This window comes from Rattus norvegicus, chromosome 11 (genome assembly GCF_021556685.1).
Source record: "Rattus norvegicus strain SHRSP/BbbUtx chromosome 11, alternate assembly SHRSP_T2T, whole genome shotgun sequence".
NCBI lineage: Eukaryota > Metazoa > Chordata > Mammalia > Rodentia > Muridae > Rattus > Rattus norvegicus.
The window spans coordinates 24,739,331-24,766,176 of NC_141544.1; the positions used below are offsets into that span (position 1 = coordinate 24,739,331).

At 38.1% G+C, this 26,846-nt stretch overlaps 1 protein-coding gene and 1 long non-coding RNA gene across 2 annotated transcripts in view; one reads left to right on the forward strand and one right to left on the reverse strand.

Moving 5' to 3' along the window:
- Positions 1 to 26,846, forward strand: part of Robo1 (roundabout guidance receptor 1) — a 1,048,129-nt gene that overhangs the window by 535,344 nt on the left and 485,939 nt on the right.
- LOC102551469 (uncharacterized) overlaps positions 7,479 to 26,846 on the reverse strand; it is a 32,527-nt gene continuing 13,159 nt past the window's right edge. The window contains exons 2-4 of the long non-coding RNA XR_015632894.1: positions 10,460 to 10,612; positions 9,944 to 10,140; positions 7,479 to 7,893 (exon numbers count right to left, since the gene is read on the reverse strand). This is a non-coding gene — a long non-coding RNA (uncharacterized LOC102551469). The remainder of the gene's footprint in view (positions 7,894 to 9,943; positions 10,141 to 10,459; positions 10,613 to 26,846) is intronic.

Sequence of the window (26,846 nt, forward strand, 5' to 3'; positions counted from 1 at the left end):
CTGCAGCCATCTACTGTCAGTAAATAGCTCAACTAGGAATGCAACCTCATAAGCTATATTTATTTCCTCACGGAGGCTAGGATTTGGGGTGGCTTTGTCATGGGCTGGTCTTTTGCGTGAGATCACAGATGGTTAGAGTTCATAGGTATAATGGCAATGTCATGTCCAGCAAAGACTACAGATATCCACAACTGCTAGTGGGAGAAGGGCAGTGCAGTTCTCGGAGTCCAAGACTGAGAGCGATAAGTAGTTCAGGCTCAGAGCCCAAGCCCACTCCTAACTACACGAATTGAATGAGCGCATTCATTCTGAATAGTGTTTCAAACTATGTAAGAAACACAGAAAAGTATGGTATATGCCTAAATGCAAGAATAATCAACTTTCTGTAGAGAAGATTCCAACCAGGAATTTATGACCTTCTTGTTTCACTTTCAGAAACTGTTTTCTCTTTTTCTTACAAAACCTTTGGTCTAAATGTAGAGATTGTTTTGGTAAAAAACCACGCAGTGAACTTCTGTCACAAATGTGAAGGCCAGTTCATGTTTAGGTTTCTTGTTTAGGTTTTAGTACAAAGGCAATTAATTATGTGCTTAAGAAAATAATTTATTACCGAGATTGTTCATTCAGAGTTAGAACAGAAATTTAACTTGTTTCAGCAAATCGATGGATTTATTTTTCTCAAAAGAATAATAACAGTATTTTGACACTGTAGTAGGGACCCAGCAGTGGCAGTCACAGGGAAGTCTGCTTTGTACATTAATACCGGCTTGGGGACTTGGCAGGCATCTCTGGTCAAGGAATATAACCACCCAATCATCCTCTGCCATTTGTTAAATCTGCATAATTAAAGTCCAATTATACATGGTATTGTCTTACAGCAAGATCCTCAGCTGGCTTTCCCTTATTAAGGTTTCATGCCACTTTCCCATTTGAACCAAATACAGTTCTGTCATTCTAATGAGGAGGTTAAAGGCGAGTCACATCTATCAGTGTGTTATGTGATCATCAAACTTGGGGAAGGATCTCAAGAGTAAAGTATATTTAGCAGATACTGACGTTGATGTACTATACATGTGCAGTTAGAATGACAGAATAACACATTATGTCACCTATGAGGAAAAGATGTGTTTAGATGTGAGGTTTATATGTGTGTTGTGCAAATGGCTTTTAATTAAAATCGTGAGGTTGTTAGTTTGTTATCGGCGAGTGCTCTTAATTTTCCTTCTTTGAAGAATCTATTGTGGGGATCATTCTAGCACTTCTCACTGTTCAACCTATCAGGTCTTAGTGTGGTCATAGGAAGGCTCAGAACACAACAGCTTATCTAGACAGCCCTTTGCACAACATATCAGAACAGTCGTTTGTGTGACGCTCTGATCAAAGACAGGCTTGGATATCAAATTGAAACTTTAAAAGCTCCGATTCCACTCTGTTGGTCATTTGAGTCAGGCAGTAGTTCTCTTTACAACGTTGTTCTCCACAACATCTTCTGAAATGGAAAGGAATCCAATTACACTCTCAGTACCATCCTGCTTCTGAACATTCCACCAGAGAATAGAATCATGGTATAGTGAAATTCAGGAGATAATATTATTTGACTTCAAATGAAAATCTTTGAAATGCTTGAAATTTTTTATTTTAAATGTATATTTTAAAGAAAGTCTCACTCAATAAGTAAGTATGGATATACCACAAGAACTTAATAAACTATATTAATGTTTGTTTATTTTTATGTATTTTCCTTTAGAATTTTAAAAGTATACACATAAGAACTTTAGTAACATGAACACTTGAGCATGCTTTCTATATAGTAAAATATACAAGAATGCCACTGTATCTTGAAATCTTTCCATATGTCTTTATTTTCCTTCTCAAGCATATGTAGCCACTGAAGTAGACTTAGCATTGAATTGAATCCATTCAGATTCAACTGAGCAAGAAAGATTTTCTCTCTTCCAGTAAAAGCTCCACTGTGCTTCCTGGGCTTTGTTAGCAACCTACCCATCTGTAAATTATTCACTGTGGCCAGGGAGTGAAAATCTGATAGCTAGACCTGAATGAAATGTCCAACGAGGGACATAGAAACACAAAAGTCATTATAATGACTAGGAAGAATAGATGTGGTACAAACTGATAGCTTAGGAGTAATTTTCATAACTCATTTTAAAGTCTTTCATAACTCATTTAAAGCCAGAGGTTAGCATAAGAGATATTGACTTGCAAGTTGGCAATCGGTCCAGTAATAAATCTAATAGTAGGTTAGTAGATTTGATTGCTTCTACATCCGGAATTTCTTAGCACCAAGCACTAAATGGGAATTCTCTTCTACTATTGGATCTGAATTGAAGCATCTTTTGATATTGCTGATAAGAAGAGTTGATCTTAATGCCTGAGTTCCTCATGTACATCCTTATCCTGGCTAATAATAATTGCACAGTCTACTGTATCGTTTACCTGGTGCTACAAAATTCATTCAACAGACCACTCTAACTGGGGGAACTCTAAGATTTGAAATCACCCCAGTGGTAATGTACCCATTTGGTATAAAACACATAATTCATAATTTTGATAACAAGTTATAAAATGTAATAAGTAAGTTAGAGGTTATAGAGGGCAAAAGTCGACAGAAAGCCACATACATTATCTTCAAATACAAAATCAAGGACTTTGGTCAATCCTCTACTTAGTTCTTCTTAACCGTGCCACATTTTTTTGAGCAATTTTGGATATTATTGATTTTTTTAAATTATTTTTATGCACTTCAACTCCAATTTAGTCATGCATGTTTTTCTTCATTCCTTGCTGATTTGGCAAATAATGTATATTTAATAACTCTATATTTTATAAAAGAGAACATATCAAAAAATGTTTATATCAGAGGTTACTTTCTAAATAATGTACAGAACCCAAAAAGGCAGCTTTAAATTTAAAATTCCAGAAGGAATTATTATTTATTAGCAAATATAGTCAGCAAGCCTTCTCAGTGAACAATATTATCAATGGATGGGTGAGTTTTTGCAAACAGATCAAAGCATGGTATAGAGGGACTGCACAGGACAACAAATGTATTTGTCGTAGGGAAAAGGTAAGAGTTCCCACATGCTAAAGTGAGGCTCTTTAGTGTCCAGAAAAAGTAAAGATTTACTTTTCTTTTCATATTTTTCTTTACATCAAAATGAATTTCTTGAGGAACCAAATGTAGTCTTAGTAAAAGTGAACTATTTCAAATAGCAGAGAATATTTAATAAGTGGGGTTATATTTCTGAGAAACACAAAAAACCACAAGGTATCAGAAGAAGTTACTAGATGTGTGAAAATATAAATGAATTTTATACAAAAAATGGGTTAAGAAAATATAACCCTCAGGTACAAAAAATATTTTAACGTATATTACATATAATGTTGATATTTGTTACATAATATATGTGAATATTAAGACATCATATAATATGTTTTATAACTGGTTGATACACACATATAAATAAGTTTAAAATTAAAAAATTCAGTGGGAGCGATTAACCAACTTCATAACAGGAAAATTCATAGGAAAATTGATTAAGTTCTCTTATGGTCTAAAACTACATCATCAATGCCACTCAATTTTTTTCTTGATATTGGGAGGGAAATGTCTTATTGGTGCTGAGAGATATGTCTTAAAGTTTTTATTGAAATAAGTCTATATATGCCATTCACTATAAATTAAACTGTAAGAAGTACTCATATAACTGAAAACTACTAATGCTCTAAGATGCTTACAGTAGCATTGTGTGTTAACTGGAAATAAGAATTCATTTAATAGAATAGTAGAGTGCACAGTGGGCCAATATAACAATACATACGGTAAATATGGGAGATCCTACAGCCATGATCTGTACTGACAGAACTTAAATGAGAAAAGAAAAGAAAAAATTGTGAAAGACTGCTTGCCTATACTTTCTGGCTTTCCAAAGTAAATGAGCTTTGGGGATTTTAGAGAAAATTCTCAAGCAAGTAACAAGAACTATATTTGTGCCTACCTAGATTTTTTTTCTAAATTATTTTGACTGGTTTTTTTTTAAGTTTTACTACAGGCATGTATTACTTTTGTCAAATTAGAACAACTTTTCTTGAAAGTTATTCTTGGAAGAAGACTCCTTCCATTGTTCTTCGAAATACTTGGCTGAAAGACTACTCTTAGTTCCGTCTTAAACGTCCCTCTCAATAATTTAACCGTGTGGTGAGGAGTTGATACTGGATTTTAAATGTGGATGCCACAGCTGCTTGAAGTGTGTGAGCACTTGAGCTGTTTCCCTTCCCCTACTCCCTTAGAAGGATCAGTGGCCTGAGCTGAGTTCAGCAAACAACACCGCACAGGCTCATTACCGAATGCTCAGTTGGCTTCTAAACAAGGATCTGTGCCTGGTGTGCCAGCATCCACCTCTGCTTCAGCTCTCACTGCTCATCAATAAACCATTATGCACTGCACACAGCCCTGTGCCTTGGAGGCAGCCTGTCAGTGATGGCGGACAATAAAAAATTATATGTGTTCACTGAATCACTGCAGGAACAAAGCTCAAAGCTCAAAAAAAAAATCCCCCGAAGAGCTATCCCCAATTTAAAAACAACAGCAGTAAGGAGAGAGAGACAGAGACAGAGACAGAGACAGAGACACAGAGACAAACAGACAGAGACACAAAGACAGACAGAGATAGAGATTGGGGATGGGGGTGTGAAGTCAGCACCACATGTAAATTTTTTTTAAAAAATCAATTATGTAAACAAATTTAAATGACGTTAATGACCACGAGTCTTAGGTGTCCATGTGCTGTTTGCTGCATTTCACAACTTCATGAATGCAAATTTGACAGCACATTATAAATTGCCTTTGAATAAATCCACAAGGTGTTGTTTTCTGTGTCTAAGGTCACAATCGTCTTTCCACCATAACTATGTAGCTGTTAAGGGATTCTGAAGCTTCTAAAGGAGGAAGTGTTTTCCCCAACAATGGTTGTTTAGAGACTCCTACACTCTAGTTTTCTTGTTGACCAAGAAACTCGAATATGATTATGGACTTAATTTTACTTGCCATTAAAATTTAGGAATTATGTAGTTATTGGCTAATTTATTATTATAGGCCAATGTGAAGAGACTTCTGCTATGTTTTGTTATTATATCATGGTATCTACACTACCAGTTCACAACCTGCGGCTCTTGATCCCTTTGGATGTCGAATGACCCTTTTACAGAGATCACGTAAGACCATCAAAAGAAAACACACAAAGATTTATATAATTCATAACAGTAGCAAAATTACAGTTATGAAGTACCAACAAAAATAATTTTATGATTGTGGGTCACCACAACATGAGCACTGTATTTAAAGGTCAAAGCATTAGGAAGGGTGAGAACCACTGGTCTACACTATCCCTAAAGAATTGCTCTAAATGCAATTAGAAAATATTTTCTGAGACTGAAGACGTGTCTTAGAGGTTAAGATCTCTGCCGCTCTTCTAGAAGACCTGGGTTCTGTTCCCAGGAGCACATGGCTGCCCACAGTCTTCTACAACCACTTCATGGAATCCAGCTTCCTCTTATGACCTCTGTGAGTGCTCAGTGGCCCAGAAATACATCAGTCAAGTCACTTGACTTAGTGTTTCTATTGCTGCAATGAAGCACCATGACCAAAAAGCAAGTTGGGAAGGAAAGGATTTACTTGGCTTATCCTTCTGGGTCATAGCCCATCATTGAAGGAAGTCAGGGCAGGAACTCAGGCAGGACTGGAACCTGGAGGCAGGACCTGATGCAGAGGCTATGGAAGGGTGCTGGTTGCTGCTTTGCTTCACATGGCTTGCTCAGCCTGCTTTCTTATAGAACGCAGGACAACCATTCCAGGAAGGGCATCACCCACAACGGGCTGGGCTCTCCCTCATTGATCACTAATTGAAGGGTTTTTTCTCAATTTGTGGGCTTGACTCAAATGACTCTAGCTTCTGTCAAATGGACACTCAAAACTAGCCAGGACACTACCCATACACATATAATAAAATTTTAGAATTTTAGATGCTTTCTCGTTTCATGTGTGAATGGTCTACCCTATGGCTAAATCAACTTGCTGTCAGATATAGATTCAATTTAGATATTCATGAATATTTACATGTGGGCTTTCCTGTATGAGAATGATATGCATATGTATTTGTGCATACCCAGGCCTGAGGTTGGTGCTGAATGTCTTCCTCAGTTTCCCCTCTCCTTTATATACTGACACAGAGCACCGCACTCTTTCAGCTACTGTAGATAGCCACTATATCCTGAGGATGTGCGCTAGGAACAATAAGCAGCCAAAATGAATGCCTATTTTCTGTGTGAGTACTGAGGATCTGAACTCTGATCTTTGAGTGGCAAGCAGTTTATCCACTGAACCATCTTACCTTGCCTAATTCTCTTTAAGATTAGACATTTCAGGGGTTGGGGATTTAGCTCAGTGGTAGAGCGCTTGCCTAGGAAGCGCAAGGCCCTGGGTTCGGTCCCCAGCTCCAAAAAAAAAGAACCAAAAAAAAAAAAAGATTAGACATTTCAAATAATACTGTCTTTTATTTTATATATCCGATCAGCATTGCAGGCAACAATGTGAAAGATTAAAGAAATTTCTGAACTTAGATAATTCATTTAATAATCAGTATATATTTACCTTATCATGACTTAGAACATGTGTGATTCTACAGTATATAGAAGGCTGTATATTGATGGGAAATAGCAAAGGATTCCCTGTTATATTCAGAAAACAAGTTAGTTAGAGCTGAGCCTGAAATAGGATTTCCACCAGTGGCAGAAGTTGAAAGGCATTTTAAGGGAAATCTGAATTTGGCTCACATTAAGGGTCTTCAGCAGTCAGTGGACGAATGGGAAGGTTCCTGGGAACTAGCGATTGAAACCTTTTCAGACTTTCCTAAAACTTCATGCTAACTTAGCAAACATTCAGAACCGTAAGCTGAGTAGAGAGCTGTTTGGTGAGTTCTTGGTACTAAGAGCCAATGATTGAATGATTTGGGCTCCGAGGGTTAGAGGTAAGGGGGAAACTTGACTTCATTCATGGCTATAAAATCAATTTTATTTTCTGAAGCTGCCTTTGTAGGGTGATTTGGCTAACTCTTGGGATTCTGGTTCAAGTTTTGATTCTACCACTTTCTTACCATGTAAACTTGATAGGTCTCTAACCTCATGGAGACTATGGCCCGTCTTTCATAAACCTGAGTCACATCTGGTCCTGACTTTTACGGCTGTTAGGGGTCGATGAAATAGTGCCCAGTGCTACGGCAGCTCTCAGCACAAGCATTGTGTACACCGCTGCAAAAGTGAGACTTGGCTCTCTTAGAATTACTGGCCCTTGGGAAACACAAAATACCAGGCTCCATCTTATATATACATCCCATTTTTACAAGATATTTGAGTCACTGAATACTTGAAGGCAATAAAAAAAGTTTCCTTTTCACACATCAGCATACTTGACTTTTAAGATTTTTGTATTTATTTTCACTCAGTTTACTTTTAATATGAAAGTACAAGTCACTCAAGAGAGAAGTAGTCATTTTCCCTCCCAAGTACCTGCATGAACTCTCACACATGCTTCTCATCCCTCCCTCTTCAAAAGGTGTCCTATTTTCTTTGTAGAAGGGGACCTAGCAAGCTATAAAGCAAGCCGTAACAAAATGGACCTTTAAAACTCTGCCTTCTGTGATGTCCACAGTGACCTGTTGCCCTTGGTGATGAAGAAGTGTGTATCGTCTTCTGTCTTTGTTTGTGAACCACATGCATCGTGGTCAGCGGAGGCCAATATGTCCTTTGAAAGGCACTCATGTGCACGCCCAAGCAGAGCTGTCCTGAAGTCTATTTTCAGAACAGCTGTCACATAATGCACTGGCAGAAAACAGTGAACAAATGAAAAGAGAGGGGTGTTTTTATGATTCTTGCCTGCTTTATTGCTAGAAAAAAAAAGCTGCTGATAAATATCAATTGTATTGGTAAACAAATCTCAGCCTTCACAGCAATGCTCAAGGGGTTGAAAGCTTAATTTCAAAAGAGTTAAATAGAACATGATTCCTAAATGTTATTTGGCCTATATGCGGAATTGATAAAAATGGTTAAGGCTCACTCTTTCCATTTTTATTCTTTCTGCAAGATTCAATGGAAACTGAGGTTCACTAGGAAAAACTAAAATGAAAAAAAAAATGTCCGGGGGAATTAATCCTAAAGCTCAAAGAGGCTGCTTTCCTCATCAAGGGGCAACATTTTAAGAATTCATGAATTCCCTTTTACTTATTCATTTGCAAAGGTTAAATGTGAGTTGCTTTGTGCAACACTTTGTGCATTGATCAGTCTCAAGTGGCTGTGTTGACAGATCTCATCCCCCTCAACATCAACAACAACAAAAAAGTTAAGTCTACCACAAGGATGCTAGCTGTATTTAATCTGAATATTTTTTAAAAAGGATGTATCTGAAACCCCTTTTCAAATGTAAAATCCCACTTCATCGACTATCGCTCTTGCAGAGTCCTAAGACCAGGCTCTGAGACGATGGGACCAGTTGAGGGAATGAGCATTAAGTAAGTTCATCAAGATGTGAATGTCATGGCTTTGCAGTCTAGACCAGGTTTTCTTGCTTTCAAAAAACACTCAGCAAACACTCACTTCATTGCATTGGTCTGAAGTTTTAAAGATATAAACAGGCCAAAAAAAAGTCTTAATACCACAATAATGACAGACACTGCTAAATTCTGTGAAGAACATAAAATAAGAAATGACAAGTGGGTGGCACTGAATAGTGGCATGTAGGGATAGTGTGGCCAGAGAGCATATGTTCTATTACATATTTATAACCATTGCAACTGCTTCTGATGGAGCAAAATCAACAAAGTCACTACTGCCATACATATATAGATTTTTCTTACGACAAAGTATCATGAAACTTTGGTTAAAACCTGGCTTAACATACTTTTGTTGTATATTATTTACATATAAAAATAAAATGTGTAATTTTTTGTATTGAAGTTTTATGGACATAGAGCAGAAACCTGCTTACACAGATGAGCGTATTTTAAGAGAAACTAAATTTATCTGTTGGATAGTTCTTTTTCTCATCAGTCTATACTAAGCCTTTAGACCAACATGTTCATTATCACTTAGCCATCTTCTCTCTCCAATCTCGGCTACAAACATAAGCTCTGGATTCCAAAAGCAAGAGCTAAAATTAAAGATTTGCTGAGTAATGGCCGTGCAGGCTTGGGCAAGTCAACCTGTCCTCGTGGCAGCTGATACATTCTTTTACATTCAGTTTTTAAGAAAGCGTGGGGCATGGCTAAGGTTGTCATTCAACTTGCTCAGACGCTCAGAATGAGCAGTAAGTAGAATGGCTGCTTTTGTGGCTGTCGGTAGTGTGGAGGACTTTTGTCTACAGAGACCTCCTTTTCTGCTTCCTATGAAGGTAAAATGGCAGCGCATGACACTTAATACATTGTGGGACTGCTGAATAGAAAGAAGCCTTCAGTTCTAACTCATCTGAGCTTCGCCCTCCAAAACTGTCAAGTGTCACTTATAAGAACATCCTTCATCATCCCACTCCCACCTTCAACGCACCCATCTGTTCTCTACATGACAATCGCTCTAGTGTTTTAAGAACACAAGTTGGACCCTGTCCCACTCAACATCCTCCAAAACCTATCTGGTACAATACTCTCTAAGCCTTGCCATACTTGATTTTTTTTCTTCTCTTTTCAAAATTTGGCTTTTGTGTTTCGTGGCTGACATGAATATGAACATCTAGGTCTGTTGCCTACCTATGAGCCTTTGTACACATTGGATCGTCTGCCAAAATACTCCAACGGGTGACTCCTCACTCTTCAGACTTTAGAAATACCCCTCCCCCTCTATCGGTCCTAGAAACTGAACAGGCAAGTGCTGTACCACTGACCTATATACCAAGCAATCTTTAGGCCGTTCGAGACAGAGTTTTACTGAAGCTGGCCTTGAGCTCAATCTTTAGTCAGACAAGCCTTGAGGTTAGGATTCTTCCTGCCTCGGTCTCCTGATAGCTTCTCCTTATGGACAAGCACCACAGGCCCAAATTGTTTTATTTTTTTCTGCAACATTTTCCTCTAATCAAGTGGCCTGTGGGAAGAAAAACATAAAAGTTGGTTAAATAAATAAACATATGAGTGAATGATTGTTTCATGTTATAGACATATGAACATGCTTTCTCTTGTGTTTAAAATATAAACAATGAAAATGTGCTTTTCCTTTCCCAGTTCTTTTTAAAATGCTGGCATTTCTATGTTAAGGCGTAAGTGATATGTCAGACGAATACAGAAATCCCTGCTTCACTAGACCACTCGTCTGTCCACACACTTGACCTCCCTCATCTTCACTTCCTTTCTTCTTCTTTTTCTTTCCTGAGCATCTTTACAATTCTGATGGAGATAAATCTCACCTGTGCTCTTTCACATCAACTTGGCCTCTGTCTTGTTTCATACCCCATGTTGGAAGTGATGAGATCTTCGTCAAGGAGAATGTAGGGTTATGATTCTAAATATTGCTGACTTTTTCCTTCAGATTTATATGCATGCTACCACTTAGCCAGTGCCTAAAATATATTAAAAATTCAATATTTTGTCACAATTAGAAGACATCAAAGCAACTAATGAAAATAAATCAATTTAGATGCATAGTAGGCTAACCCAACTAGCATAATAAAAAATTTCAAAGACTGAAATTTCAGATTAAGCAATTTTCTCCAAGAGCAATCATCCAGATTGGCCTAACATGCATCATTTCTATATATTAATGGCACACAAATCATATTCCTAAAACAACAGACTCAAAGATCTTTACCAACCCTACAACAGATAGAGGCCTTATATCCAAAATATACAAAGAACTCAAGAAGTTAGACCGCAGGGAAACAAATAACCCTATTAAAAAATGGGGTTCAGAGCTAAACAAAGAATTCACAGCTGAGGAATGCCGAATGGCTGAGAAACACCTAAAGAAATGTTCAACATCTTTAGTCATAAGGGAAATGCAAATCAAAACAACCCTGAGATTTCACCTCACACCAGTGCGATTGGCTAAGATCAAAAACTCAGGTGACAGCAGATGCTGGCGAGGTTGTGGAGAAAGAGGAACACTCCTCCATTGTTGGTGGGATTGCAGACTGGTAAAACCATTCTGGAAATCAGTCTGGAGGTTCCTCAGAAAATTGGACATTGAACTGCCTGAGGATCCAGCTATACCTCTCTTGGGCATATACCCAAAAGATGCCTCAACATATAAAAGAGACACGTGCTCCACTATGTTCATCGCAGCCTTATTTATAATAGCCAGAAAATGGAAAGAACCCAGATGCCCTTCAACAGATGAATGGATACAGAAAATGTGGTACATCTACACAATGGAATACTACTCAGCTATCAAAAACAACGAGTTTATGAAATTCGTAGGCAAATGGTTGGAACTGGAAAATATCATCCTGAGTGAACTAACCCAATCACAGAAAGACATACATGGTATGCACTCATTGATAAGTGGCTATTAGCCCAAATGCTTGAATTACCCTAGATCCCTAGAACAAACGAAACTCAAGACGGATGATCAAAATGTGAATGCTTCACTCCTTCTTTAAATGAGGAAAAAGAATACCCTTGGCAGGGAAGGGAGAGGCAAAGATTAAAACAGAGACTGAAGGAACACCCATTCAGAGCCTGTCCCACATTTGGCCCATACATATACAGCCACCCAATTGGACTAGATGGATGAAGCAAAGAAGTGCAGACCGACAGGAGCCGGATGTAGATCGCTCCTGAGAGACACAGCCAGAATACAGCAAATACAGAGGCGAATGCCAGCAGCAAACCACTGAACTGAGAATAGGTCCCCTATTGAAGGAATCAGAGAAAGAACTGGAAGAGCTTGAAGGGGCTCGAGACCCCAAAAGTACAACAATGCCAAGCAACCAGAGCTTCCAGGGACTAAGCCACTACCTAAAGACTATACATGGACTGACCCTGGACTCTGACCCCATAGGTAGCAATGAATATCCTAGTAAGAGCACCAGTGGAAGGGGAAGCCCTGGGTCCTGCTAAGACTGAACCCCCAGCGAACTAGTCTATGGGGGGAGGGCGGCAATGGTGGGAGGGTTGGGAGGGGAACACCCATAAGGAAGGGGAGGGGGGAGGGGGATGTTTGCCCGGAAACCGGGAAAGGGAATAACACTCGAAATGTATATAAGAAATACTCAAGTTAATAAAAAAAAAAAAAAAAAAAAAAACAGACTCAGTAGTTTCAGTGAGAAAAAGACAGTGTTAAAATTCATTGCTTCCCCTACAAATCCATACTTCTCATTGACTTTTTCAATTTCTCCTTCATTTTCACATATGTACATACATTTATATTGATATATATATATATATCATCTATCTATCTCTTTATTAAGAGTAACTGCAGAGAATTGAGGGGCTCCTTCTCTTTCTATTTACTAATTTAAGGAAGAATTAGGGATTTCCTCAATTTAAAAATTTAAAATTTAAAATTTCTCTTTGAAATACTAATTTGTATAAACAATGCCAGTTTTGTGTTGATGCTGAAACAACATATCCCAGGAAAACAGCTATGCAAACCCCAGCAGGTCATCGTCTATGACATCTGTGTCCAGGGTCAGGGTAGGGATTGGCTGCTCTGAGATTTCCTGAAGGCTTAGTGTTGTAAGCACTGTCTGAATCAGAATTTCAGCATGCTGTGGCCACCTTAACATATTACAAGCCTTCATTTATGGAAAGAAATGTTATAACATCTCTTATAAAAGAAAAATTAGGACCTTTTTACTCCTTTAGATTTATTAAATGTGGTTCTTATCTAGAAATTCATAAGTATTAATTTGGAAACTAAGTAGATATCAAAAATTGTCTGACCCATACTCTTGCTTCAGTCACTTGACCTCTGCATTCTAGGGAAAATTCCATTGACCCAGTCATTGCTATTTCATCGTTAGGATCCATTCTTTTCCCTTTTCTTTTCTTTTCTTTTTTCTTTTTGACCCTTTCTGATAACCAAATCTAAAATAAATTATTTATGATAGTGACCTAGAGATATCACTAAATATCAAGATCTTACTGTAAAGCAGTAAGAGACATTAGCAATAAACTAAGCAAAAATCAAGCCTATGTAAAACATTGCATTCTTGATTTTTCACATGCAAATTCGATGACTCAGGTGGTTCAGTTGTCATCAGTTTCTGCATGGGCACAGTGAGGATCAGAAGTAGATTAAGATAGGAAACAGCAGAATTAGCATGTGTAGGAAGCAAATTGTTCTGAGTTCTCTCATCTAAACTACATTCCAGACGAAAAGTCTGAAGGATAAGAAAAAAATCTTTCTAAACTTGACAATTTATAGAAAAAAATATTTTATGCATGGTTCATTTTGCTTTGAACGCAGAGGAAAATCATGGGAAGATAAATGGAAATTGATTTTTTACACCACATTCAAAGAGTTTCAAGTTTATCCTAAAATAAAATGAATTTTCTGAGAAGCCCACAGACCTAAATTTGATATATGTGCTAAGGTCATATGATGTTTTCTTCTATCATTTCTGTCAAGCTCTTTCCACCAACCATCTCCATATCCTCTAACTGATGAGTCCTACAGAATCATAGGAAACTATCCATTCTCAATCGTACCTAAGTTACATGTTGGAGCTCATTTATGGTATCTGCTAATTGTTTCAGTAATGAAATTCATAAAATATATGTATTACCCATCTTTACAACAGTATACGAGACACTATCAGAAAGATAAGGGAATTAAAGCTAAGGGATGGAAACCCCTTTCACATGAACTCAAGGAGGGAAAGATTAACATTCCCTATGTATTCAAATAAATGTATGCAAAGCAAGGTCAGTTTCTGAAAGAGACTTTAAAATTGAACCGAAAGATATGAGGAAAAGAAGGATGTATCATCTTTGCAAAGGTCAGACAGGAGTGTCAGAAAGGATCTGGGTAAAGCAGGGACATGACTTGAATCCTAAATGAAGCACAGGAATCAATTCCCCAGGACATGAGTAAATTCCAACAAGAGAAAGAATGAATTCTTACGATTATAAAGGTCTGCAGAGAATGCCCAGTGTTTGATTTTACTGAGCACAATTTGTTGCAAATTGTGCTTAAAGAGAAAAGAGTGGAGTATGTCGTAGACTATGGCAGAAAATGGCTCAGTGGACAAAGCACTTGGCTTACACGTGTGAAGACTAGAAATTGGACTCCCATGACCATGCAAATGCCATGGGGGTGAAGCAACTCACCTATAAATCTAGTGATCCTTCTGATGCCAACCGATTTGGCCTTTTCTCATATTTTGTGGCTTCCTTGAGAATTTCATGCAATTTTGATTAAATTGATTTCCTTCATGTAGACCCACACTTCCTTTCTTTCTCACTCAACTTTGTTCGTGTGTGTGTGAGAGAGAGAAAGAGAGAGAGAGAGAGAGAGAGAGAGAGAGAGAGAGAGAGAGAGAGAAACACTCTTGAATGGGTAACCTTCTACTAGAAAGTGCTCAACCTACACAACACGGCAGTCTTGAAAACAGCCTCTCCCTCTCTCAGCATCTATGCATCGCTAATAGCTCCTAGCTAGGGATGGGATTTTTCCCAATTCCCACCTCTGTGTTGGGATTCTGTCTGGTTTGAGCTTACCTGGGTCTTCTGTGTGCTGACAGAATTGCTGCGTTCAATGGGCAGTTGCCCTGCTGTGATCAGATAACAGTTTTCTTGGAATCACCACCTCAGGCTCTTAGAATCTTCCTGTCTGCTTTTCTACACTAACCACTGAGTGTGAGAGAGATGCTCCATTTGGGGAGAAGCAAACTGCAGTCTCTTATTCCCTGTCAGTTGACCTGAAGTGGGTCTCTGTGTTATAATTTCTGTAATTTGAAGGAACAAATAGAATTCATGACCAAGCTGGTTTCCTAGACTATGGATACAAACAAGGAGTAAGTTGAACTGGAAAACCCTCCTTCAGTGACTAAGGTAGAGGTTGATGAATAAAGGTCCCTTTAGAGAGAAATGCATGCTCACACATGTGAGCATTGGTGACTTAGAGGAGTGGCATTTTGTTCTAACATGTAGAAAAATCATTTAAAATGTAAATAGAACTAAGTGTTCTTATTTGTAAACAGTCATACTTCTTGCTCTCTGGAGATTATAATAATTTAGTTTTTGGACTATACCATTAGATTTGCTCTTTGGATTATAATGGTAGACAAGTAATACAGAGTATGGTTAGGAGGCTATTGCAATGGTCCAGTTTCTAGATGAAAAGGGTTGAGGGTGGGGTTGGGGATTTAGCTCAGTGGTAGAGCGCTTGCCTAGGAAGCGCAAGGCCCTGGGTTCGGTCCCCAGCTCCGAAAAAAAGAACCAAAAAAAAAAAAGAAAGAAAAGGGTTGAGGGTGAGAGGCAACAGCACAGAGTCTGGAAAATGCCTTGTTGCATCCTTCAGCATTGCAAGGTGACTAAATGCATCCTTAGATGCAGGATTCGAGGGTTGAGAGAATGAATGAGGCAGATTGCATTCTTCAGTATAATTATATGTCTGAGTATTGAGGGCATGAGCACAGGGTTTCTCTTTCTAGTCATGGGAGATGGTAGAGATACCAACTAAACATCCCGAGGCACGTGGCCAATATTTATGTGTAACAGTCGTCCTTTCAAATCCAATGCAAGCTTGTAGTTGACATCTTACTGTGTAAAAACTTTTATGCACTTCTCACTGTTTAAGCATGTTTTCAGTGTCCATATCTTCAGATCATCATCATGTTCTAAGACTCATTTAAGGAACAATACTGTGTGTCATAACTTAAAATCAAAGCAACCACAATGTCTGGAGCTGAGTCCACGTCCAGAGGAAAGTCCCTAGCTCTCTTCACCTCTACATAGTTGAAACAGTTGATTACATTCTCAAGAAAAAGAATGGAGTACAGGTTAAGGAGAGAATTCAAGGCAGGCTATGACATGTAGATACTACAAGTTCTGCAGAAGATCCGGCTTTCTGATGAAAAATGTTTCATGAGCCGCAGCCTAACAGAGTCCATGAAACAGCATCTATTACATGATAATCCAACTAGGAGATCACATCCAAAGAAGAGAGGTCAGAGTTAGATTGTAAAGTTCCAAAGAATGAAATTGACATGTTTGTTTGAGGAGAATGCAGCCGGTGTCTTTAACTAGAGTTTATCTGCATTTGTCACCAATTCCAAAGCTTCTAGTGTTCTTATAAGAATTTCTACTAAACCTAGACTGCAGCCGGTTTCTAAAATGTAGCTCCATGGCTTAATGGGCACTTTAAGTTTATTATTGAGACGTAGTACCCAGAAAAACTTTCCTTGTGTATACATTTTACCCTCTCACTTCTCTCACAAATAAGAAAATATTTCAACTTAGTTGAAAAACAGTGGGACTACTGGCAAAATTTGAAGCAAGTTTTTGGAAAGGATTCTGTTGTGGGCAAAATGTTGTTAAACAGCATGACAGGACATGGAGAAATATTTTATGAAAAAAATCTTTAACCTAGTGTACATCATCTGGTCATGTATGAAATTGTCACACTTAACCCTTCTTCAGTGACTGTCATCCTGGGAAGTCAGGGACCATCAAGACTAGAACTGCCACTATTCCCTAGCAAACCAGAAAATTGACTTTTCTTGGGTTTACCACAGAAGAAAGTAGGCAAGCCACAACCTGCGGAATTTGAGAGAAATATATACAGATACAAGAGGTCATATATTACGAGACCAAAACCTGTTTGAGCCAGTCTTTGAACAAAAAACTATGAACTGCATTTGAGGAGGTTATTTCCCCTCTCAGTGTGTCCACGCTTGCATGTGGAAGCATGTGAGTCTCCACGCCTGTGAGTGTGCATGTGGAAGGGGAGAGAGACCCTGGGTGTCATTCCTTATGAGCCATCATCCGTGGTTGTTCTGTTTTGTTTTTATTCATTTATTTTGTCTTATTTTGTTTGTTTGTTTGTTTGTTTGTTTGTTTGTTTGTTTAGACAATATCTCTCACTGGAACATGGAGTTTGCCAATTAAGCTAGACTGGGTAGTCAGTGAGCCCCAGGAACCTGTCAGTCCAAGCCCTGGAATTACAAACACTCATACGCTGGCTCTCTTACATGGTCCCCATGCCTGTTTGAGCTCTTTTCTCAGCATTCATTCCTTGAAATTTGAAGGAGAAATAAAGATTTCCACAGACAAATCAGGCTGAAACATTACGTTCCTTTAGTCTTTTTCTTAAGTTCAGTGTTGAAAGGGGTCCATTGGAAAGGTGGAGAATGGAGCTGAGAGATGGCCCAACAGCCAAGACCTTTCCCAAAGGACCATGTTCAATCCCCAGCACCCACATGGCAAGCTCACATCTGTCTGTAACTCCAGTTCCAGTGGCTCTGACACCCTCACACAAACATACAAACAGGGACAGAACACCAGTGTGCATAAAATGTAATTTTAAAAAAGTAAATATTGAAGAAATTTGAAATGTCAAATGTGATGAGCTACAAAAGGAGAAGCACATGACCAAGAAATGTTGGTCACAGTTAGGGCACTGACTTGGATGTGTAAAGACTGAAATTCAATTCTCGGCCCAACTAAAAAGAGAAAAAGAAAAATTGTATGCATTTTGACAAGAATTTAGCCATATATATATATATATATATATATGTATATATATATCACATCACATTGTATATCATATATATACACAATGTATATCATAATTGTTTATATTTGTTGACTTAAGGACTGCTAATCAGAGTACATAAAGTTTTAAAAGTTATTTGATATTATACAATGGAAAAATATAAGTGCTTTAAATATACTATTAAAATGACAAAAATAAAAGTAGGTTACTTTGCAAGTACTAAATAAGAAAGCACATTTTGAGGGGCTTTCACACAGAAAACTGATACATACTAGAGAAACTAATAAGTATTTTGATTATATTTTCACTGAATATTTTTAAAGAATAGAGTTTGTTAAAAATCCTTTTTTTAGGCTGGAAAACAACTTTCCAAGCAAATGGTCAGAAGAAGCAAGCTGGAGTAGCCATTCTAATATCAAATAAAATCAATTTTCAACTATAAGTCATCAAAAAAGATAAGGAAGGACACTTCATATTCATCAAAGGAAAAATCCACCAAGATGAACTCTCAATCCTAAATATCTATGCCCCAAATACAAGGGCACCTACATACATAAAAGAAACCTTACTAAAGCTCAAAACACACATTGCACCTCACACAATAATAGTAGGAGATTTCAACACCCCACTCTCATCAATGGACAGATCATGGAAACAGAAATTAAACAGAGACGTAGACAGACTAAGAGAAGTCATGAGCCAAATGGACTTAACAGATATTTATAAAACATTCTATCCTAAAGCAAAAGGATATACCTTCTTCTCAGCTCCTCATGGTACTTTCTCCAAAATTGACCATATAATTGGTCAAAAAACGGGCCTCAACAGGTACAGAAAGATAGAAATAATCCCATGCGTGCTATCAGACCACCACAGCCTAAAACTGATCTTCAATAACAATAAGGGAAGAATGCCCACATATACGTGGAAATTGAACAATGCTCTACTCAATGATAACCTGGTCAAGGAAGAAATAAAGAAAGAAATTAAAAACTTTTTAGAATTTAATGAAAATGAAGGTTCAACATACCCAAACTTATGGGACACAATGAAAGCTGTGCTAAGAGGAAAACTCATAGCGCTGAGTGCCTGCAGAAAGAAATAGGAAAGAGCATATGTCAGCAGCTTGACAGCACACCTAAAAGGTCTAGAACAAAAAGAAGCAAATACACCCAGGAGGAGTAGAAGGCAGGAAATAATCAAACTCAGAGCTGAAATCAACCAAGTAGAAACAAAAAGGACCATAAAAAGAATCAACAGAACCAAAAGTTGGTTCTTTGAGAAAATCAACAAGATAGATAAACCCTTAGCCAGACTAACAAGAGGACACAGAGAGTATGTCCAAATTAAGAAAATCAGAAATGAAAAGGGAGACATAACTACAGATTCAGAGGAAATTCAAAAAATCATCAGATCTTACTATAAAAGCCTATATTCAACAAGACTTGAAAATCTACAGGAAATGGACAATTTCCTAGACAGATACCAGGTACCGAAGTTAAATCAGGAAAAGATAAACCAGTTAAACAACCCCGTAACTCCCAAGGAAATAGAAGCAGTCATTAAAGGTCTCCCAACCAAAAAGAGCCCAGGTCCAGACGGGTTTAGTGCAGAATTCTATCAGACCTTCATACAAGACCTCATACCAATATTATCCAATTTATTCCACAAAATTGAAACAGATGGAGCACTACCGAATTCCTTCTATGAAGCCACAATTACTCTTATATCTAAAGCACACAAAGACGCAACAAAGAAAGAGAACTTCAGACCAATTTCCCTTATGAATATCGATGCAAAAATACTCAATAAAATTCTGGCAAACCGAATCCAAGAGCACATCAAAACAATCATCCACCATGACCAAGTAGGCTTCATCCCAGTCATGCAGGGATGGTTTAATATACGGAAAACCATCAACGTGATCCATTATATAAAAAAACTGAAAGAACAAAACCACATGATCATTTCATTAGATCCTGAGAAAGCATTTGACAAAATTCAACACCCCTTCATGATAAAAGTCCTGGAAAGAATAGGAATTCAAGGCCCATACCTAAACATAGTAAAAGCCATATACAGCAAACCAGTTGCTAACATTAAACTAAATGGAGAGAAACTTGAAGCAATCCCACTAAAATCAGGGACTAGACAAGGCTGCCCACTCTCTCCCTACTTATTCAATATAGTTCTTGAAGTTCTAGCCAGAGCAATCAGACAACAAAAGGAGGTCAAGGGGATACAGATCGGAAAAGAAGAAGTCAAAATATCACTATTTGCAGACGATATGATAGCATATTTAAGTGATTCCAAAAGTTCCACCAGAGAACTACTAAAGCTGATAAACAACTTCAGCAAAGTGGCTGGGTATAAAATTAACTCAAATAAATCAGTAGCCTTCCTCTACACAAAAGAGAAACAAGCAGAGAAAGAAATTAGGGAAACGACACCCTTCATAATAGACCCAAATAATATAAAGTACCTCGGTGTGACTTTAACCAAGAAAGTAAAAGATTTGTACAATAAGAACTTCAAGACACTGAAGAAAGAAATTGAAGAAGACCTCAGAAGATGGAAAGATCTCCCATGCTCATGGATTGGCAGGATTAATATAGTAAAAATGGCCATTTTACCAAAAGCGATCTACAGATTCAATGCAATCCCCATCAAAATACCAATCCAATTCTTCAAACAGTTAGGCAGAACAATTTGCAAATTCATCTGGAATAACAAAAAACCCAGGATAGCTAAAGCTATCCTCAACAATAAAAGGACTTCAGGGGGAATCACTATCCCTGAACTCAAGCAGTATTTCAGAGCAATAGTGATAAAAACTGCATGGTATTGGTACAGAGACAGACAGATAGACCAATGGAATAGAACTGAAGACCCAGAAATGAACCCAAACACCTATGGTCACTTGATTTTTGACAAAGGAGCCAAAACCATCCAATGGAAAAAAGATAGCATTTTCAGCAAATGGTGCTGGTTCAACTGGAGGTCAACATGTAGAAGAATGCAGATCAATCCATGCTTATCACCCTGTACAAAGCTTAAGTCCAAGTGGATCAAGGACCTCCACATCAAACCAGATACACTCAAACTAATAGAAGAAAACCTAGGGAAGCATCTCAAACACATGGGCACTGGAAAAAATTTCCTGAACAAAACACCAATGGCTTATGCTCTAAGATCAAGAATTGACAAATGGGATCTCATAAAACTGCAAAGCTTCTGTAAGGCAAAGGACACTGTGGTTAGGACAAAACGGCAACCAACAGATTGGGAAAAGATCTTTACCATTCCTACAACAGATAGAGGCCTTATATCCAAAATATACAAAGAACTCAAGCAGTTAGACCACAGGGAGACAAATAACCCTATTAAAAAATGGGGCTCAGAGCTAAACAAAGAATTCACAGCTGAGGAATGCCGAATGGCTGAGAAACACCTAAAGAAATGTTCAAAATCTTTAGTCATAAGGGAAATGCAAATCAAAACAACCCTGAGATTTCACTTCACACCAGTGAGAATGGCTAAGATCAAAAACTCAGGTGACAGCAGATGCTGGCGAGGATGTGGAGAAAGAGGAACACTCCTCCATTGTTGGTGGGGTTGCAGACTGGTACAACCACTCTGGAAATCAGTCTGGAGGTTCCTCAGAAAATTGGACATTGAACTGCCTGAGGATCCAGCTATATCTCTCTTGGGCACATACCCAAAAGATGCCCCAACATATAAAAAAGACACGTGCTCCACTATGTTCATCGCAGCCTTATTTATAATAGCCAGAAGCTGGAAAGAACCCAGATGCCCTTCAACAGAGGAATGGATACAGAAAATGTGGTACATCTACACAATGGAATATTACTCAGCTATCAAAAACAATGACTTTATGAAATTCGTAGGCAAATGGTTGGAACTGGAAAATATCATCCTGAGTGAGCTAACCCAATCACAGAAAGACATACATGGTATGCACTCATTGATAAGTGGCTATTAGCCCAAATGCTTGAATTACCCTAGATGCCTAGAACAAATGAAACTCAAGACGGATGATCAAAATGTGAATGCTTCACTCCTTCTTTAAAAGGGGAACAAGAATACCCTTGGCAGGGAAGAGAGAAGCAAAGATTAAAACAGAGACTGAAGGAACACCCATTCAGAGCCTGCCCCACATGTGGCCCATACATATACAGCCACCCAATTAGACAAGATGGATGAAGCAAAGAAGTGCAGACGGACAGGAGCTGGATGTAGATCGCTCCTGAGAGACACAGCCAGAATACAGCAAATATAGAGGCGAATGCCAGCAGCAAACCACTGAAGTGAGAATAGGTCCCCTATTGAAGGAATCAGAGAAAGAACTGGAAGAGCTTGAAGGGGCTCGAGGCCCCATATGTACAACAATGCCAAGCAACCAGAGCTTCCAGGGACTAAGCCACTACCTAAAGACTATACATGGACTGACCCTGGACTCTGACCTCATAGATAGCAATGAATATCCTAGTAAGAGCACCAGTGGAAGGGGAAGCCCTGGGTCCTGCTAAGACTGAACCCCCAGTGAACTAGACTGTTGGGGGGAGGGCAGCAATGGGGGGAGGGTTGGGAGGGGAACACCCATAGGGAAGAGGATGGGGGAGGGGCATGTTTGCCCGGAAACCAGGAAACGGAATAACACTCGAAATGTATATAAGAAATACTCAAGTTAATAAAAAAAAAAAAAGAAATACTCAAGTTGATAAAAAAATCCTTTTTTAAAATAAATCTTTCATAAAAATTAATAACTTTCTGGAGGAAATTGGCAGTTGTGCAATGGCTTTCTGAATCAATGTTTAAAATCTACAGTGTTTTCATCAAGTAATTCTTCCCGCCATCAGCAGTACCAAACTACCAATGTGATTATGGTTGTTGGGGAAAAACCGGATTTACAATTATGTGGTTTCAATTGCTAGGAAATAATAATTCTTTGGGGGCTGAGGCACTGATTTTGATTTTATAGTTCTAAGCACCTTCATTGAAGGGTTATAGTTATAGAATGTCTATATCTTAACTATTAATGATGTCAACATTAGCCGTCACTACAATCATTCTTATTAGACAACATATATTAAAAATTCAGTACTTCAGAGAAGGTTCCTTAGGAAGCAGTGTTAATGTTAAGAACTGACTTTTGTGAATTACTAGGCTTCATAATTTTATAATGATGATTTCAGATAACTCTAGGACTTAACAATTTACTTTGTTTACTAACCCAGTAAACATGTATATGAATACTCACAGACAATACATATACCCCTTCAAGTGAATTCACAACTTCGGAAGAGGCTTTGTGTGTTTCTCTTCTGTTAGATACCTCAGCTGTCCCGTTTGCTGGGTCAATGAAGTATTGTGGTAGAACTTGTCCCTGCACCACAAGCTGTCATGGTTATGGGTTCTGTTTCTGTGATAAAACAGCCTGACCCAGAGCAACTTGGGGAGGAAAAGGGCTATTTCTGTTTACAGAATCCAGGACAGCAACTTAATGCAAGATCTGGAAGTTACAGCCTGAAGCGGAGGCCACAAAATTGTGCGTGTGACAAACCAGGCTGAGCAAGCCATAGGAAGCTTACTTACTCGCTTGCTTCCCAAGACTAAAAATAACCTGCCCACGAGAGGCGCCACCCACCATGGGTTGGGCCCTCCCACTTCAATCATTAACCAAGAAAATATGCCCCACAGACTCGTCCATGGAGTAATCCTTCAGAAACAGCTTCTCAATAAGATTCCCTCTTTCCAGATGTGTCTAGGTTTATGTCAAGTTGACAAAAGCCAAGCGGCACATAGTCTTGTGTCTTATAAGTAGTATTATTTCTTTTCACTTTTAAACATTTGTATTGCATGCAGGACTACATACAGCCTTCCTTTCCTTTATACTGAGTCCCCGTCATTATTCTGACCGGAGGCAGCATTTGCCACCTACTCTTGCGTATTTCTTTTTTTTTTCTGGGGGAAACAATGCCTTCTAGAACTGAACTCTATAAACTTTGAATAAGATGTAGAAATTTAAAAAACTAAAGACACCTACAAAAAGCAAGGAGTTAGGTAAGGCACAGGAGGATGAAGAAAGAGAGGAATCAAAAGCTATTTTTGAAATATATATAACAGGCTTTGTTGTAAAAATTAGGGTTTTTTTTCATATATTTCCTAGCAAAAGCGAAAGGGGGCCTAGAGCTAACTGTAGGTATTGAAAATACGTACAGTTTCAAAAGAAGAAGAAGCAGAGGAGGAAGGTAAAGAGGAGGAGGAGGAGGAGGAGGAGGAGGAGGAGGAGGAGGGGAACAGGGTGATGAACCAAAGGAGGAGGGGAATCAGAGAGAGAATGGCAATGTATTTTTACCTAGAGACATTGAAATTTTCCTTTTGAATAACTACAGGGATGAATAAAAATAATTTAGGGGCATCAATAACAAATGTGAAATAGACGCCATATTTAGCCTCGCATTGCTTAAAGGCTGTACATAAAATAGGACCAAAAAAAAAATCAATAGAGTCATTAACCATCTCATCCACCCAGTGTGCTAAATGACAGATTACCATCAATTGGATCAAACTTTTCCCATTCAAAGGAAGGCACTTTCTTATTCAAGGACCACTTGATTGAATGGCGCTGCAGATCTCCCTAACACCCAATTTCCTCAAGTCGTTTGAAGGATGGGATTATTTAGCTTATATTCTAAGCAACTAATTGGAGTCTGAAACAACAGCTGCGTAAGGAATACAGTTGCCCAGGGAGCTAGCTCCCTGAATATTGGGGATCTTTCTTCAGCCTCTTTAATCTCTCGACAACGGATACGTTGACTGCGAAGAACCCCCATCCCATCCCACGCGATCACTGCATATATCTTCTTCAGGAAAACAAAACAAAACAAAAATCCTGATTTACAGACTGCTTGAGTTTTGCTCCACAGGAATACTTTCTGTGATTTCTAAAGCAGGCATTACTGGATGTCCAGCACAAAGTAAGATCAAAAGTCAGCCTGTACGTCATTGCAGAATCAGCTCTTATCTTTCGTCGGCATACATTGTGAGTTACTACCTGACAGATGGTAGAGGTACTAAAGGAATGGATGAATTAGAACACAAGTCAATTTTCCAGCAGTGCCCTTCCTTGCAGTGTGAAAAATAAATGTCTACATTTTATTGTGCATCTATGCAGTTTTGATCCACAATGCTCTATGCTGTTTCGTAGATATATGAATACCGATTTATATTTATTTAGCAAACCAACTCCTATGCTTTTCCTCGTCCTATAAATAATTGTCACACTGATTATTTTTGTTGTTTGTTTTGTCTGTTTTGATATCTATGTTTTCACTCCTTCTTTGTGCTTAGCTCTATATTCTGCTAGAATTCAGAAAAACAAGACACTTCAGACTTTCATCTTTAGGCAGTAGGAATCCATTAGAAATTAGAAGTCTGTCTCCCTTTTATCAAATGTATAAGGTGGCCATTTTAATCTCTCCTCCAATGTCCTTTACTCATCTCATTCCTCTTTATATCATTCGCTTTGTTTATGAAGTAATGTTTACCTAGTTCTTCACACGAAGAAGATCAGCATGAAAAATTATGAATGAAAATTAATCTTAAAAAATCTTAAAATAATCTCCAGGTCAGTCCAGGTTCGGGGACTGGGGATAAGCAAATACACACACACATATAAAATATATTTTATATATATATAATGTTTTGATAGCTGATGTTCTGTACTCAGCCCTACAAATATAACAATAAACATTTTGCAGTGCTTATGTTTGTAAAAATGACATAAAGTCAATATAGCTCAGAGTACCATTGTTCCACATTTTCTTTCAAGTTTCCCATGGTTTCATCTCCCTCTTTGTTTCCTTGATACACACCCTCAGACTTGCACATCTCTTCCCAGGACACTCCAGAAAGGTGACTGATGCTGGATGGGCCACAGAAGAGTTTGGGGGATAATTCCAAATTCTGCTGATGGTATTGCATTAAAACACTTAAGGATGCTTTTAAATAAAGTTGTGTTTAAAATAAATGTTTTTTTAAAACTCTTAAAAGCTCGGTCCTCTGTGCAGATTTTGGCTGTGTAGCTTGATGTCCTTGTGGGACTCGCAACACTGGAAGGAGGGATGTCAGTGACTCTTTTTCCTGCACTTGGGACCATTTTCCTTCTGCTGGATTGCCTTGCCCAGCCTGTGTGAGTGTTGGAAACAAATCTTAGTGCATTTGTTAGGATACCCTGGAAGGCCTGCTATTTTATTGAAGAAGAAATGGATATGAGAGAGAAAGGCGGTAGGGAAGGGATGGAGAGAGAATGGGAAACCGAGGTCGGGGTGTAACACATGAGAGAAGACTAAAAGAATAAATAGATAGATCGCTTCTCGGCCTTTTGGCTAAGATCAAGTGAAGAATAAATAGATGATAGATTATTGATTAATAGATCGATAGATAAATAGATATTGTTTCATAAATAAAAGTAGTATGTGAAAACTCTTCATGAAATTCTGTTAAATAGGAATTCTCCTCTGTGTTTACTTTGAACATCCAGTCATCATTTGGATTATTCTCAACAGCTTTACAGATTGAATACACAATGCACCCACCTTTACTTATTACCAATCAAATGGACTCTAATTTTACTGCCTATAAGACCCGTATCTGTCATCACCTATTTCACTCAAAGAACACTGTGAAGTTGATCATTTTTATCTCATTCTAACTGTTGTTCATGTTATTATCCTTGCAGGGAAATAATACTAGTGAGACCTGGGCTTTCTCTCCCAACCTGTCAAATTTATCAAATAAAAGATTGTGGTTGAAATCCAGAACAATCCACTTCCTGACCCTCATCAACATACTTTCAGTCTCACTCACAGAACTTGGTTAAGTCTTTGGGAATTTTTTTCTTCTTACATTTTTTTATGGTCATTGTCTGTTATTCCATTTATTTGCTTGTATAAAATCTGTTATAAAATCTTGCAAAAAAAACTTTTAAGTACATCAAACATATTTCTTCAAAGACTTTTGTTTGATAGCAATTCTATTATCCTTATAGTTTTATGTTGATAAAAGTATTATAACTAGCTTTTAGTGGGAAGATTATTTGTGATGTGTAT